General features: G+C 37.4%; 1 protein-coding gene and 1 non-coding gene across 17 annotated transcripts in view; one reads left to right on the top strand and one right to left on the bottom strand.

The window, feature by feature from the left end:
- The window catches only part of LPAR1 (lysophosphatidic acid receptor 1), a 168,027-nt gene that overhangs the window by 137,364 nt on the left and 14,816 nt on the right, over positions 1 to 15,847 (top strand). The gene's annotated exons all lie outside the window — the stretch shown is intronic.
- On the bottom strand, positions 688 to 797 carry LOC119619273 (U6 spliceosomal RNA). The gene has a single exon (XR_005235666.1). It is a non-coding gene; the product is annotated as a U6 spliceosomal RNA (small nuclear RNA).

Raw genomic sequence — 15,847 nt, 5'->3', positions numbered from 1 at the left:
TGCTAGCAACACAATCTTTTTGTTTCTTGCATCTGAGAATGTTTCTATATTCCCTTCATTCTTGGAGTATCATTTTCCTGGATATAGAATTTGGAGATGACAGTTCTTTGTTTTCAGCACTTGGAAAATGCACCTTGTCCTTCTGGCCTGTATGGTTTCAGGTAAGAAATTTGGTGTTATTTGAGTTGATGTTCCCTAATGGGTAATATATTGTTGCTCTCGGAATGTCTGAATGCTTTCAAGACCTTTTTTTTTTTTTCAATTCACTTCTCAAATTTTTAATTATGAAATGTCCTGATCTGGATTTCTTTGGGTTTATCCTGTTTGAGATTTATACAGCTTATGAATCTGTAGATTTGTATTTTTTTGCCAAATTTAGAAAATTTTAAGTCATTTTTTTAAATATACTTTTTCAGACCCACTCTCTTTTTTTTCCCTCTGTGCTGGACCTCTGTAATATGAATGTTGAACATTGTTATTGTGTTACAAGTCCTGGAGGGTCTGTTATTTGTCGGGTTTTAGTCTATTTTCTTGTTCATAGTGAATAAATTTGGTAATTCTGTTGATTTATTCTCAGGTTCACTGATTCTGTCCTTTGTTGCCTTCATTTTACTATTGAACCCACTAAGTTTATATTTGTTGTACTTTTTAGTTTTACAATTCCCATTTGGTTTTTTAAATTTCTTAAAAAATATGGAACATGTCACGACTTTGCATGTCACCTTTGTGCAGAGGACCATGCTAATCTTATCTATGCTGTTCAGATGTTAGCGTATTTGCTGCTGAACTGTGAGCGCTGTGGTTCTTTTTTTGTAACTTCTAGTTCTTGGCTGAGATTTTCTGTTTTTTCATTTGTTTCTAAATAATTTGTAGTTATTCATTGCACCATTTTGAGGTTGGGTGCTTTAAAATATTTGTCAATAAGTTCTTCATCTGATTCATCTCAGGGTTAGTGTCCATTGTCATTTCAGAGTCAAGTTGTGATTTTCCTGATTTTTGGTTTGATGGGTAATTTTTCATCCTATCCTGGAATTTGGCTATGGTGTTAGGAGACTCTGAGTCTGATTTAAATCTTTTGTTTTAGTAAGCAGTCATCCCGTTTAGGTTTAGCAAGAAAATCCTGGCCTAATTTTGTGGGCTGTGCATCCAATAACGATTACATTTTCAGAGACTTTGTGGTGCTATTTTGGTCTGCTTGGTTTATCTGGGGCTGCTGGGGTTCCTCCTGGTACCTGCTGGTTCTGCCTGAAGGAGTGGAGCTCCTGGGTAGAGCCTCATGATGCCTCTGATGGGGGTAGAGGGAATACAAACAGATATCCTGGAGACAGGCACTAGTGCTGAGGACTGCCCCTCTCTCCAAGGAAAGCACTTCCCAGGTGGAGCCTTTTTTGTGGCAGGATCCCCTTTGCTAGTGCTGCAAGGCACCTGCTGTTTCTTACTGAAGGAAGGAAGTCTTAGGCTTGGTGAGTAAGGAGAGTGCTTTCCTGTCTCATGGTCAGCAGGTATATTGGTCTCACGCTGCTAATAAAGACATACCTGAGACTCGGTAATTTATAAAGGAAAGAGGTTTAATTGACTCCCAGTTCCACATGGCTGGGAAGGCCTCAGGAAACTTATAATGATGGTGGAAGGGGAAGCAAACACATCCTTCTTCACAAGGCAGCAGGAGAGAGAAGTGTTGAGCAAAGTGGGAAACACCCCTTATGAACTCATCAGATGTCGTGATAACTTAGTATCACAAGAACAGCGTGAGGGTATCCACCCCCATGATTCAGTGACCTCCCACCAGGTCCCCCACAACACGGGATTATGGGAACTACAATTCAAGATGAGATTTGGGTGGGGACACAGCCAAACGATATCATCATGGCTCCTGCTCCATTTTCCCTGGCTAGTACCGCTGGCCAGCCTGGTAGTGTTATTGGGACTCCCCTTTGGTCTGAGTGGGAATGAGCCTATTTGGGCTGGCCACTAGGATGAGGCTCTAGAAACACTGGGCTTGGGTGACCTTCTGTGAGGTTGTGGGTTGTAAGACACTGTCACTATGACATTCCTCTAGTTGTGAGGTATCTAACCAGTTCATCTTTCGGAGTTCTACCAGTTCATCTTTCGGAGTTCTCTGGCTTCTTTTTGTGTTTTTTTTCTAGGGTTTATATTTATACTTAGCTGGGAGGAACAGGGAAAAAGTATCCATACAATCTTGTCCAGACCAGAATTCTTGTGCAGGGATTATTTTTGGGTAGAGGTGGGGTGGGAGAAGACCCATAAGACTACTCATAATAGAAAAAATGAATTTGGTTAGTGGCTTTGTTTCAGTAGAAAGTTCTCTATTTCTTTATGTTTCTACCTTTCATAGTTCCCTGTAAACAAAACTGAAATGCAGTCTACCTGCCTTCTTTCTTCCCCCTACTTCATAATCACGCTGTGATATGGTTTGGCTGTGTCCCCACCCAAATCTCATCTTGAATTGTAGCCGCCACAATTCCCACATGCCATGGGAGGTACCTGGTGGGAGGTAATTGAATCGTGGAGGTGGGCCTTTCCCATGCTGTTCTCATGATGGTGAATAAGTCTCATGAGATCTGATGGTTTTATAAAGGGCAGTTCCCCTGCACACACTCTCTCTTGCCTGCTGCATGTAAGACATACCTTGCTCTCTCACTATGATTGTGAGGCCTTCCTAGTTATATGGAACTGTGAGTCCATTAAACCTCTTTCCTTTATAAATTACCCAGTCTCAGGTATGTCTTTATTAGCAGCACGAGAACAGACTAATATATGCTGCCTCTATGGGCTTCAATGAGCTGAAGTTCTTACATCTTTAGGAGTGTGGAGGAAGAGTTAAAGCCTCACTTTCAGTTTTGCCACTCTTGTCGTAGTGGGAATGTGAGTCAACAAATACTCTATCTTTAGGCCACCACTTCTCCTTCTCACCACTTCCTCCTAATCACCTCTTGTCAAATTCACCGGCTGGGAAAAATGAGCTTTTAAAGACAGTCAAATCTTATATGTCAAACTCAAAAAGGGAAAGAAACCCTAAGTGTAAATGCCATCTGGCTTTATTTACTCATCCTCGCCCATCTCAGAAACATTTTGAGCAGATGCAGGCTTTCACTCTAAAGAGCAGTTTATAGGAACAGATTGAAGAAAAGGTTTGTTTTAAACATTTCAGCACTATAATTAGATTCAATTAAATTTGTCACTAAGTGTTCTGTAACTTAAGATGTCCTAGCCCTTGGCACATATGAGCAAAAATCTGAAAAACACAGGGAAGGTGCTGATGAAGGTTTTGGATGAGGGTTCAAATAACCAAATACTACCTTCACTTTTAAGATAGATCTAAAAGAAAAATTTTAAAGTAGTAAATATAAGTCTATAAAATACAAATGGAATTCTTAAATTTCAGGAAACACCCAAAGATTCAGAAATGAATCATATTTCCTCATTTGTTGGGCATTAAAAATGTAATTTTATACTAGTGATAGCAACAGGGTCAAGAAAGCCTGGGAATGGTGCCAAAAACTGTAACATTGGCTCTTCTTTAGATGAATTTATGTGTGACTAGAAATGCTATGAAATGTTCTCAGGTAGGAAAGTACTTGCGGCACAGAAGAAAATTCCTGTTCTCTTGAATTTTGGGGGAAAACTTTATCATAAGTTATTCTAGGTATGAAATCATTTACAATTGTAATTTTAATTTTAACATGGTGGAAGTGAGAAATATGGATCACTAAAGATGCTCACATCCTTTTCCCTGGAACCTGTGAATGTGCCACTCCACATGGCAAAAGAGACTTTGCAGATGTGATTAAGTTAAAGGCCTTGAGACAGGGAGGTTTTATGCTGGATCACTGGCTTTGGAGATAGAGGAAGGGTCCATGAGCAGTGGAAGCTTCTGGAAGCTGGAAAAGTCAAGGAAACGGATTCTTTCCTGGATCCTAAAGAAAGAATTACAGCCCTGCTAACACTTTGATTTTAGCCCAGCAAGGACTCACATCAGATTTCTGACTTCTAGAATTATAAGATAATAAATTTGGGTTATTCTGAGTCACAAAGTTTTGTGATAGTTTGTTACAGCAGAAATAGAAAATGAATACAAATAAGTGAATTATTTTAAAGAGTGTTGCTATTTGTCTCATATAACTTTTTATGTAAAAGCATTATCTACACCACTGACTTTGCCCTGGGAAAACATTTGGCAATGTTTGGAGACGTTTTTTATTTTCGCAATTGGGGGGTGGTGGTGTATTACGGGCATCGAGTGGGCAAAAGCCAGCTGTGCTGCTAAATATCTTACAATGGAATGACCAGTCCCACAAGAAAGAATCATCTAGCCAAAGTAGAGAAATTCTGAGCTAGCTTAATTTGTATACTCAAAGCATGTAGGAAATTGAGGCTTTCCTATTCAGTTTGCTCTAAACTAACTGCATAGTCTAGAGCTGCACTGTCCAATAGGGTAGCTATTAGACACACACGTCTGTTCAAATTTAAATTCATTACAGTTAAACAAATTGAAAAATTCAGTTTCTCAGTTGCACTCATCATTTTTCAAGTGCTTGATAGCCATGTGTGCCTAGTGGCTACCACATTCAACAGCTCTGATACAGAACATTTCTATCATTGCAAAAAGTTCTATTGAGTGCTGATCTTCTAGACTCTTGCTACCCAAAGTGCTGTACATGGATGAGTAGCATTGGCATTACCTGACAGCTGTTAGAAATGCTGACTCTCATGTCCCACTCCAGACCTACCGAATCGGAATTTGTGTTTTAATAGATCTCTCGGTGATTCATGTACACATTCAAGTTGGTAAAGCACTGGTCTAGTTGATTTTCTCTTGCTTTCTTTCTCTCCCTGTCATTTCCTTTCTCCTCCCTCTGCTACTCCCTGCACTTATGTTTCCCGTGTAGCTACATAAATGCCTTTCTTCTCAGCTCCAGTTTCTAGTCTCCTCAAGCCGGGTCTGTGTTTTATTTCATCTCTATATTCTCCCAAAGACACTGACCACATTGCATTGCACAAGATAGCTGCTTGACACTATTTATAGATCAAATGAACTTCTGAAAATTCTTGATGTAGATAATTTTCATTTTAACTGAATGGATGGATGCCATCATTTTTACTTTGTACTTTAATTCAGACATTTCCTAGAGTTTCAACTGTGAAAAAAGGTAGTGATTTCAAATGTCTAGAAATTTCATAGTAAATTGAAGCTTCCTAATGATTTCACAGTGTGAAGAAGGAAACTCATCCTAAGTATCCTATATTCTGATTCTTTATGTGTAATAAAATGTAGCCAGTATTTCCATTCTTAACATTAATTCTCCAGAACAATCATTTGGGTAATGGAATAATTTGTATTATATTTAAAAAAAAACAATTATCTGATATTTGTCCAAGGAACCTAAGGGGATTATCAGGTTTTTGGTATTTATCAAAATCTGTTACTTCATATGATGGTTACAACTACAAGGAATTATCTCATTTTTTTTTCTTTGCACCAATGCAGTGAAAACACTCATAGGATGTTTTGGAGTTAAGGTGACACGCATTATGTGAAAGGCCTGATTTTATGAATACTGCATCTTACAATAAAAATAAGAATTCAGTGCTGCAGAAAAGGAGCAAGTTAAAAATTCTAGTTTAATTAGCCAGAGATTTCTCAGGCTGGTAAGTGATCTCCTTCATTTTGCAGATGAAGAATTTGAGGCCTAGAGAAGTTGGTGCTAGTCAAAAGATCAAACCATTGCATGTTTTGTGGAAAGGACAATATTGGAGGCTTGCTTTTAAACATAGCTGTCTTCATCTCGTAAATTTGTGCTGTAAACCAGATGACCCTTGAGGACCCTTGCAACTTTTAAAACATTTTAAATCCGGTTCTCCCACTCTAAATATAGTGTTCTTATAGTTTCATACTGCCTCACTGTAGACTATTTCTGTCTGGAGAAAAGGATGGGTAAATGGATGGAAGCTGTCACTACAATACTAGTACAAAAGTTAGATTTAAATTCATGTTTCTTTGCACATGGTAATCTACATAAAAACATTTTTACTTCATATGTAAATGAATAAAAGTGCCAAGTTATGTTAATTCTCTGATAAAATAATTTTATAATTCCAAAGCTACTGGGCAAAGTCAAACAGACACATATTTTTTAAATTTCTAAAAGCAAAACTAGCACTGGAAAAAATAACTTGGTCCAGAAATATTGGTTTGTATTGCTTGGAATTGTAGGCGTTGTGCTGTTTTAGGGTCCTTTTTACCCTTCAGGATAGAGCCATGGCTTTCACTGGACTCCCAGAGGCACCAGTGTCACAGAAATGAGTCACTAGTTTTTTCAACTCTTGAAATACGTATCCGAAGACCAGTGAAAATCTGACTTGTCAAGACTATGATGCTAATTACTAGGGTTTCTTGAGCTCACTGTTTTTGCTATTAAATATTTTCTTCCTTCCTCCAGAAATTCTGTGTTTGAGGATTTTATGTATCCCTTGTGAAATAATCCCCAAGTAATGAAAATTCAACAATATCAGCAACGCAGAGACAATGATCCTTGACTACAGTAGTGTGGATATCTGCTCATTATAAAAAAAGAAAAAGAAAAAGAAAATCAAAGGCCTTATTTTAATCTATATCTAGTTATTTTTTCTACTTTTAAATGTTTCTCCCTGTCTTTCTAGAATTAGTTTTCCAGTTATCTTTTTCCTTCTACCTTATGTTGTCTTATCTTCAAAGACAGTGTGATGGAGCTTAGTAAGGATGCTGTGATTTGAAGAACACAGATGCCTCTAACTTATGGAAGAGGAAGCCAAATGCTGTTCCACTCAGATAAACAGATGACACGGATGCAAAAGTTTCTCCCTGTAAGATCTGTTTGTAATTCTGATGCGTAAGAACTTTGCCAGCATGCTAAGGGGGTTGAAGCATACTGTATTAGTCTGTTTTCACACTGCTGATAAAGACATACCGGAGACTAGCAATTTACAAAAGAAAGAGGTTTATTGGACTTATGGTTCAACATGACTGGGAGGCCACACAATCACGGAGGAAGGCGAGGAGGAGCAAGTCACATCTTACATGGATGGCGGCAGGCAAAGAGAGAGCTAATGCAGAGAAACTCCTGTTTTTAAATCAGATCTCATGAGACCCATTTGCTATCACGAGAACAGCACAGGCAAGACCCTCCCCATGATTCAGTCATCTCCCACCAGGTCCCTTCCATAACACATGGGAATTATGGGAGCTACAAGATAAGATTTGGCTGGGAATACAGAGCCAAACCATGTCAGGTAGGAAGGCAGGATTCAGGAAAATAAATGTCTCTGTCTGATTAAAGAGTTCACTAAAAAGTTACATATTCAAATACAAGTCATTTAACTCACCCCCTCCCAAATTTTAAGTCATGCTTCAATGTATTCTGTGTTTACTTCAAGTTCATACAGTGCTTAAATCCCAAAGTCACCAATCTAGTAACCTCACTCTGGGTCATCCTTAGTGTAGTATTCTACTGGATCCTTTCCTTTGTTTTTCTTGCCCACTTAAGTGTAGGGTTACTTTCTAGATCATAACATGGAGTACAATGGGGAATGTTGTAAAAATCAAATGCTTAAGTGCAAAACACAAAATAAGTTGTAATTGAGTTATAATCAGACTAAGCAAATAAAAAGCATTCTGAGATGCCTTTTAAATGTTTCAAATGTGGGTTGCCCCTGATAAATTTAATTAGGCATTATAAAGATATATAAATACATTTAAAAGATGTAATTGCACCTCAAAACTTTACATAGTTAAAAATCAAAAGGCCACAAATGATCTGAATAAATAGCAGGAGTCTGAAAACTAACTGTCAAAAAGAAAATTGTCAGCAATGTTTTTGAAAATAAGAGGGCCCTAGAAAGTATCCAGCACAGTTAAAAATCTTTCGTGGTAACAAGAATAATTATGAGCAGAACTTGAAGTTCTTCATTAGCATCATATACCTGGATTAAATGGAGCAAGTACATTTCTCCCTCTAATCTAAACTGGAAGCGAGCACTTTACTAGTTTACAGTTAAAGGAAGACAAAGGAATTGACCCAGCTTACATCTTCCCTAATGAAATTTTTCACTCTGTAAACCTGATCTGATTAAGATCTTTGACGAAGAAATGGATACGAAATGGATGGGTGAATGGCATGACAAGCAAGAGAAGTGCCCAGGTGTCCCAGAGGCTGTCTTTCTATTCTTCACACGGGGCCAACATGAAGCCCCTCTGGGCTGCATCTGTTTCTCTTTTGTTGCTACTTTATTTCTTAGGAAAATTCTTTTTATTGTTTTTTAGCCAGAACTGTTCTGCAATGAAATTCTCTCAGTGCTGGCCTTTGCCCAGCAGTCCAGCTGTTTCTGTAGGGTGGGGTCCAATCTTACCGAGGTGGCCAGAGTGCATCCAGCTCCGAACACCCCCGGTCAGTGCTATGTGGTCTGATAAGTCTCCACCAGACCCTCCCAAGCTGTAACCTGTGAAAAACAGAAATACAAGGCCTGCATGTTCGCTCCCTAAAGAGTTCCCTCCCTGGCTTATCTGTTTTCCTCAAACATCTCAACTAGGTCAGGCCCTGTCATTGAAAAACAAGTGGGTTTCCCCTAGTTTCCCAGCTAAGAAGATCTGGCCTCTGCCTTAGGCCCTGACAGGGGGTTCCCGTGCAGCAATAACTAATTGTGCAGCCTACACAGCCAAGTGACCAGGCCCTAGTGTCTGCCCCAGAGAGGAGAGGTTGGAGCCAGCCACCCAGAAGCTTTGCTGGCTACACCTGGCTGTGGGCAGCTGTTCTGGCTGTGTAGGGGCATCCACTACACCCTGTCTTCCCAGGTTCTCTAAAGCCAGAAGGATTTCATCCTTTTCCAGAATGTGGTACTTTAGCAGGCTGAGATAGCCCATTCCTCTTAGAAATTATTCCCCTCTACTTGAAGGATGGTAAAATAAAGGACTATTTAAACTTTTAAACTTGACTCTTACCTCAAATTCTTTTTCAAATGAGATAGGATCTAAAATTAAGACATTAAAAGCAAATACTCATTTTAGATTATTTTTTTATTTTTTAAGACTAGGTCTTGCTCTGTCCCCCAGGCTGGAGTGCAGTGGCGCAATCATAACTCACTGCAACCTCGACCTCCTAGGCTCAAGTGGTCCCCACACCTCGGCCTCCCATGTCGTTGGGACCACAGGTGTGTGCCACTGCACCCGGCTGGTTTTTTTTTTACTTTTTCTAGAGATAGGGTTTCACCTTGCTGCCCAGGCTGGTCTTGAACTCCAAGGCTCAAGCAATCCTCCCACCTCAGTCTCCCAAAAGGCTGGGATTATAGGTGTGAGCCACTGCACCTGTCCCTTATTTTTAATTTTAAGCAAAAAGGGGACTGGCTCTGAAGTTCAAGAAGTCATCAAGAAATGCTGATGGGTGACTTCAGCATCATTTCAGATGAAAGGACAGCCTGATGTCACTCTGTGACTAGGGTAATGGCATTGTAGGGAGTACAGCTTCCCACTTTGCTATCTCTAGGTTGGGAGAACCGATAACAGTTCACCCAAAATATCCACATTTCTTGGAGGCTTAACCTTTGGGTATTCACTGAAGAGGGTAAGGAAATAAATGAAGGGAACCCATTAGGTGGCTCTGTGCCTCATATTCTACTTGCAGTGTCTCATTCAGTCCTCACAATAGTGCTGAAAGTAGATCATATCCCCATTTGACGCATAAGGAAATTGAGGCTGGACAAAAGTGAATAACTTGTCCAATGTCCTATAAGCAGTAAGGAAAAGAAACAGTATTTGACCTCAGGTCTGTCTCTTTCCGTAGACATAGGAAAAGATGTCTTTATGTCTACGTAGGTATGTAGACATAAAGGTATGAATACATACCTTTAAAGTCCTCCAAATTATGCAGCCTTGGAGATTAAAAGAAATTTTATTTCCAAGATATCTCTAGTTTTCTTCCTCCCCACTAACTAGCTTCTTGAGTTCGCATGTGAATATTGTCGTTCATTTCCTTAATTATTAAAGAAAAACATGTTTCTTTTTTTAATGGTAAATAGTGTTTAATAAAGGTTTTATCATTATTTTAAAAACATTTTTAATGAAGTTCTTTCCATTGAAGCATTTCTAATTTATTCTAATGAAGCATTTCCACAGAATTAAAAAAAGTAATAATTTAGGGTTAGTTATCTACATCAATATCATTATCAAAGTCCACTGTCTTTCCTCTTTTCTCCTCCTGCTTAGACCAGGGAGCGTAGTAGATGTACTTCATGCGGGCCAGCACCCTGAGGCCATGTGTAAGCAGGTGGGAAAATGATGTCCATGAAACAGACAGTCCCATACCACTTTTAGTTACAAACACTTACCCTGGATGAGAGCAGGAATTGAGACCAAGTTTGTGTCCCAGTGGGTTCCAGGACTTTTTTTCCTGTCAATTTCCACCCTGTCCTGGGCAGGCTTAGAAAAACATATTTCTTACCAAAAAATTTACAAAAACAATGTTTACATTAAAATTTAAAGTGCATGCAACTGCCTCTGATTCCTAAAGGTAACTGCTGCCAATGATTTGGTGTGTATCCTTCTAGACATTTTTTGAAATGCACATAGGGTACACATGCATATAAGTACCTATAGCAATTTTATAATAAGCGACCTATTGTACATGATGTAACTTTATAGATTTAATGTAATGTGCATATCTTCCCATGTGGGTAAATATGGTAGAGCAGTGCCAATCTGCTTAATGGCTGCTTACTACTCCACTTATGTATCCTATCAGTGGATATTGAGATAGTTTCTAATTATCTACCATTATAAATATTTCATTGAACATTTTGTGGTCATATTTTTATGTGCTTTTTCAAGTATATCTGGATGATACACCTCTAAAATGGAATTGTTAGGTAAAAAAGGACATTATACATTTAGATAGATATTGCCAAATTGCCCTTCAAAAGGATGGTCAAATGACTCTTCTATCAACAGTGTATGAATGTGCCCATTTATTTATTACCATTATGTCATTAGTAGGAGCATTTTAAATCTTTCCCACTCTGCTAGCTATTCTTCTTAAGATCAGAATAACATATTTAATACTGATGAGTTTTAGTTCTGAAGCCAAAGCACTAGCTAACATTTCATACCTGGATCAAAAGACTCAACCACCCAGCCACAGATATTGCTGGACAATCATGGGTTTCCCTAGGAAGGGCACAGCCTGCACCACTAAGCTTATTGAGTGTTTTTGAGCCAGCCTGCCTGCCTTCCTCCCTTTCTCCCTTTCTTCCTTCACAGAGTGAGACTTCTCTTGGAGTCTCACTGTGTCACCCAGGCTGGAGTACAGTGGCATGACCTCAGCTGACTGTAACCTCTGCCTCCCAGGTTCAGGCGATTCTCCTGCTTCAGCCTCCCAAGTAGCTGGGATTACAGGCACACGCCATTTCACCTGGCTAATTTTTGTAATTTTAGTAGAGATAGAGTTTCACCATGTTGGTCAGGCTGGTCTCGAACTCCTTACCTCGTGATCCGCCCACCTTGGCCTCCCAAAATGCTGGGATTATAGGCGTGAGCCACCGCGCCGGCCTGAGCTATGAGCTACTTTATACAGGTAACAAGAAGAAGAAACTAAAGATGGTTGGTGCTCGCCTTTCTAGTGTTGGTCAATCTCTTCCTCACCCTCTCTCTGTCATTCTCTCTTTCCTACTTTATTGAACTATAATTGACATATAACATGTTGTTGCATATATTGATAGTTTGTTTCTTTCTATTTATTACTGACTAGTATTCCATTGATCAGAAATACTACTGTATATTCATCTGTTGATCTGTGGATGGACTTTTGGGTTGTTTCTAGTTATTGACTATTACAAATATTTTGCTCTGAGCATTTCATACACATATTTGTGTGGACATATTCTTTCCTTTCTCTTGGATAAATATTAAGGAGTAGAATGGCTGAGTCATATGATATGTGAATGTTTAACTTTTGAAGAAGCTGCCCAACTGTTTTCCAAATAATTAATACCATATTACATTTTCACCAGCCGTGATGAAAGTTTCAGTTCCACTATATCCAAGTCAGCATTTGCTAGGGTCACTCTTAAATTTTGGACATTCAGTGGGTGTGCAGTCCTATGTCATTGTGGATTTAATTTGCATTTCCCTGATAACTAGTGAAGCTGATCACCTTTTCATATGCTTAATGCGCCATTTATACATTTTCTTTTGAGAAGCATCTATTAAAATATTTTACATTTTAATTGGATTATTCATTTTATTATTGTATTGATATATAATGGGAATCTAACTTTGATATCCCTCCCTCAACCTAATGTCAGATTATTCCAAGACTATTTATTGAGCATTTGATCTTTTCTTCATGTTTTAAAATATGTATTAGATTTTGTTATGCAGAGATTCATTTTTGGATTCTAATGTGTGCCACTAATCCTCCTGCTAGTACCAAACTAGCTTAAACCTGTGGCTTTATAGCATGTTTTAATGAGATAAGCCCCTTTCATTAACTTGCCCCTGCAAATGCGTTTAATATACTAACTAATTTTGAAAGAATTCCTATTTTAAAAGTATTGAATCTTCCCCTTCAAGAATATAGTACTAGCTCCATTTATTTAGGTATATTTTCTTAAAAGTTATATAATGTTCTTTATTGAAGAATAACATACTTTTGCTAGACGATGATTATCTTGCAAATGGGACCTACCTATTTATTGTAAGAAATCCATTTAGTTTTGCACTTTAATTTATATATGCCCACTTTTCTGAGGTACAAATTTTTTTCCAATAGTTGATTGAATAGTTACCGGGTATTTTAGTTTTTCTCTTAACAAGTAGGCAATCTGAAGACAACTTATTTTCAATTGTTTATCAGTTTTTCCTTTACCAGCTTAATTCATTGACTAGAATGTCAGTATAAATGGATATCCTTTTCGTATCCCTTATATTAATGGAATACTTGTAGTATATCATTGTTAAATAAGATTTCTGTTGGTTTCTAATAAGTTTTCTGTAGTTTCCCCCTATTCCCAGATTACTAAGTGTTGTACTTGTAATTATATTTTGATTTGTTGGTGGTGGTGTTTTATCTTCCTTTTAAAAAAGCAAATGTTGAATTTTACCATGCTAGTCATTGGTGCTAATATTTTTTCTCAATAGTGTGGTGAATTGCATTAAGCGATTTCCTAGTGTTAACCCTTTTCGGTTGTATCATAGCATTCTGCTAACATAATGTCGAATTCAATTATATTCATGAAGTTGATGGTCTATACAGTTATTCTCAAGGAAAGGTGGTACTTCCTGCTGAGTATTCTCCAGGGACATTTGGGAATGTGAGGGAGTAGTTTTTGCTGGCCACAATGGGCAGGGTGCTAAGGACCCTGTAATTCATGGAACAGTTACCTGCAACAAATAAGGTTTTCATCCCAAAGCCAATTCCGACCCCATTGAGAAAAACTTATGTATAGTTTTGTGGTGGGGAGATTTGTTTTGTCAGTTTTTTATAGTTTATATTGGTCTCTTAGAATGAATTGGAATTTTTAAAAACATTTTAGTGCTTGGGGAACAATATAAATTCCATAGGAAGTAATATGTCCCTTAGTGGTTTGATAAATTTCATCTACAAATCCATCGGAATCTGTTGCCTTTTGAGGGGGTGAAGGAACTTTTTTAGTAATTATATACTCTATGTTTTTTGTTTTGGGTATATTCAGATTTTCAAACTATTGCATCAATTGTCATAGTTTGTTTCCTTAGGAAAACATCAATTTTAGCCATACTTTCAAGTTTATTGGCAAATAATTCCATGTAACTTCTTCTAGTGTGTGAACTTCATCATCTATGGTTATCTCTTCTTTCTAATCTGTTTTATTTTGTTGGTCATATTTATAAGACATTTGTCTCTTTGGTTGTTTCTTTAAATACCAGATTTGTTGTCTTAATCAAGTTTATTATTTTTTATTTTCTATTTCAGTCATGTGTTTTAATTTCTTTTTTCCTTTTGGGGATGTTATATATTTTTGCTCAACTTCTTGAGTTTAATGCATGGTTCATTTCTTTCTTATTATTTGTATTCATGTAAAAATATTTTGGCCTCTGAATGCAAAACTGTGCCATTAACGGATTTCTCGTCTGTTACAGTCATTCCATTTGGATATAATGCAATCACTTAATTAGCGTGTGTGATTTGTATTACTAGAACCGATAGTGATTATGCTATCTGCACAGCAAACAAACCTAAAGTCGCTTTGAATTTCCAGCAGCTCAGTTGGTATCCTGTTGTTACTGACAGTTGTAAACTCAATTACAATTTTACAATTAATTTTAAAGTAATGATTTGTGATAAAAATTCTAGTAGTTAAAAATACACAATGAGTCTACTTTCTCACCCCAGTCTTTAGCCATGGCAATACTAATTTCTGATGTAGAATTTTTAAAAATTCTCTCCATATATAAGCATAAGCGAGTGTAGGAGGGCATGTGTGTATCTGCATATACACACTGAGTATATGCACCTATTCTTACATGACTTTTCACCAACTTAATGTGTTAACAATAGTTTTGTGAAACATACTAATTCATGCCCATAGCCACTTTTCTATTCTCTTCCAGTAAAACTGCTTCAAAGAGTTGTATATCTTTGCAGTATTCAGTTTCTTTCCTGTTCTCTCTTGATCTTACTCCAATCAGGCTTCTGTTCTCATGACTCCACTGAACTGTCATCAGTGACCTCCTTGCCACTAAATTCATTTTTTCAGTTTTCAGGTATTTTTTACTTTTCTCTTTCTCTCTAATGTCCAGTCTGTTAGCCATACATATCAGCTGTAGAGTCAAAATGTGTCTATGATCTCCACTTTCCCGTATTCAAAGCCACCATTATGTCTTGTCTGATTTATTGTGTGAGCTTCTACCTGCTCTTCTTGTATCCATACTTGCTCTTCCATATTCTCCAAATATTATTCCCCTCTAAAATGTATCTTACTTATTTTGTATTTTGTTGATTGTCTTTCTCATTCCTTTTAGAACCTAAACTCAATGAAGGCAGAGAATTTTTTTTTCTGCTGGGTTCATTGCTATATCCCTAGTTACATAACTAATTAAATAATTATACTGTCTAATAAAATAAGTGCAAAAAGAAGACATTGTTTCTATGAAAATTAGGTGAATGCTTTATTAACATTCAATTAAGGTAAATTGGGGGGAAAAAAAAGAGCTGATGAAAACAACTGTCAAAGTTTGAAGAAACCATAAAAACACTCCACAAGGTTTTTCACTGAAAAATTGCTTTGCAAGAATTTTAAGTTCTGACTATTCTGGAGGAGCCAAATTGGAAGTATTATGGGATGCTTCATTGGGGTGGCTTTTGCTTGGAATACGACACAGAACTCCAGTCAATGGGCCTGTGTTCAAATAAAAAGCCTTGACTCTATGTCAAAAGATTGGTAAATGAATACAAATTTATTTTTTAAAATAAGATGTTTAAAGTATCATTTTTATGATTTGTTGTTCTAAACCCTATTAGATGCATTGACTATTATCCTCAGTTAAGGCTTACTCTAGGGCATCTGATGATTTGGTATCAGTAAAGGCAGAATATCTAAACTGGTAGAAGTTGAATAGGATTTTGCTTTATGTGTGCAAGTGTACCTTATTTTACTTCTCTATTGATGGTTATCTAAGTTATTTACAGTTTTTATAATAAAGAATGCTGCAAATCTTTGCACATGCATAATTGTATTGTGTGTAAATATATCTGTAGGATAAGTTTCTATCAGTAATATTGTTGCAGTTTATTTTGACAGCTTTAGAACTGATTGACTTTTG

The sequence above is a fragment of the Chlorocebus sabaeus genome, chromosome 12 (genome assembly GCF_047675955.1).
Source record: "Chlorocebus sabaeus isolate Y175 chromosome 12, mChlSab1.0.hap1, whole genome shotgun sequence".
In the NCBI taxonomy this organism is placed as follows: domain Eukaryota; kingdom Metazoa; phylum Chordata; class Mammalia; order Primates; family Cercopithecidae; genus Chlorocebus; species Chlorocebus sabaeus.
This window is presented reverse-complemented; position numbering and strand designations above follow the sequence as displayed.